This window comes from Tenrec ecaudatus, chromosome 4 (assembly GCF_050624435.1).
Source record: "Tenrec ecaudatus isolate mTenEca1 chromosome 4, mTenEca1.hap1, whole genome shotgun sequence".
NCBI lineage: Eukaryota > Metazoa > Chordata > Mammalia > Afrosoricida > Tenrecidae > Tenrec > Tenrec ecaudatus.
In genome coordinates, this window is record NC_134533.1 from 125,729,664 (window position 1) to 125,731,720 (window position 2,057).

The window sequence follows — 2,057 nt, forward strand, 5'->3', positions numbered from 1 at the left end:
GAATATTTAATTTTACTTGTGTAGTACCTGTACATAGAACAAGAGGCAGTCATTGAAAACGGGACAAGGGGATTGAGCTACTTAAGGTTTATTGTGCCAACCTGACCAATACACAGATGTGGGATTACTTGATGGGTGGAGAGATAAATGGTTCAGTGAGCTTCACCTTTTTAGTTCTCAGGACTCTTGCTTTTTGATGATTGGACCAGGGTGCAGCTGCCTTAGCCAGTTAGTTCCCTGCTTCAGCTTGCAAGGCTCACTTCCTGCGAGACATCCCTGAGGAGAAGCCACATGGACCTACCCTGATGCAGCCCTGCATTCTGGAGCAGCCGTGTGGAGACCCCTACCAGTGCTAGCATGCTTACACACTCACTGATTCCGTTTTCCTCCTGCAGTTGTTATCATTGTGTGTGTTTTGTGAGATTGAGGAGGACTTTGTAGATTGGTGTCAGACATATGGACTAATATTGGACTTACGGGATTGGGCAGCACTGGGTTGGGATGCTTTCTTAATGTACACTTACCCTTTATATAAAACTCTCTCTTATACATATGAGTTTCTGTGGATTTATTTCCCTAGTTTACCCAGACTAACATGGGGATATTGTGTGATTTCATATCAGGAAAGTAGGCTGTCAGGGTTGTCTTTACCCTATTTGTTTAATCAGTATACTGACCAAATAATGCAAGAAGCTGAACTATACAAAGAAGATTGTGGCATTTGACTAGAAGTCTCATAAAAAACCTGAGATAAGCACATCAATTAACTTGGCTTACTGAAAGTGAATAGAACTTTGAAGCGCTTCCTGAAGATCAAAGACTACAGCCTTTGGTTTGGTTGTACCATAACATAAAGAAAACCAAAATCCTCATAACTGGACCATGTTAGATAGGATTCTCTAGAAAGATAAAACCAGATTGCTGATAATATATATGTATGTATATATATACATATATATACTTATAAAGATAGATATATAACACAAGAAATGAATTGGTAAATTATATACAGATAGATAGATATATAATACAAGCAGTACAATGGCTCAGTGCAACTTACTCCCATGAGAGAGTTGTGAGACACTGGCAGTCCTTCAAGTCTTGAGGGCCTCCAGGTAGTCCTCTATAGAGTAAGCTATGCTATCCCAGCACAGGCAACAAACAGCAAGGCAGGTTACCAACCATAAGTCCACATCTCCAGAGATGTACATTCCAATTCTCTGGTGAGGCAAGTCTTAAAGGGACCTCAAATTACAGCGACACAGTTCACAGGTTAGATGTCCCACGGGAAGTGTAGCTTGCAAATTGAGGCATAGAACAAGCAAGGCAGCCACACACTGGACCGATGATCAAAGACCGAGAGACAAGAAAGGTGAAGCTGACTGAGCCATTTATCTCTCCACCCTTCAATTAATCCCACATGTGTTTATTGGCCAAGCTGGCACAATAAATGAACTATCTCAACCCACCCTTTGCCAACCTGGCATCTGTACACAATTCTTTAGCCACATATACTTATATAATTTCCGGACATTGATGAAATTACACTTATATTTATCATGAATCATCTATCATACATATAAATGAAAACACACTGAGTCCAATTGTATCTGATATATCATACCTGAACAAAGGAAAGATATGCAATAAGCACATAAAAAGAAAATACATTGATAATTATAAATCTCGCTGTTGCAATTGATCACGTGGTCATAGTGATAGGTAAAACTACCTTTTTCAACTACCCATTCTGTATTACCTTTGCCCTCAGCAAGCACCTCAATTGGCTGTGGGGTTTTTTTTGCCTGGTGGGGTGACCCAGACCTTCATTCCCTAGGGATCTGGGTCATTATAAGTCCTGTCAGGATTATTGGGGTGTAGTAATTTAACATTTACTTTAATCACAGGACATGGTGGCACTATGAGTCAGCCTATGGGATCTCCTGGATTGCAGACATATTCTTCTTTACCTCCATTATGTAGCACCAGTCCAATTTCTCCTTGATAATCAGGATCAATCACACCACTTAGTACAGTGGTACCCTTCCTGGCCTGTT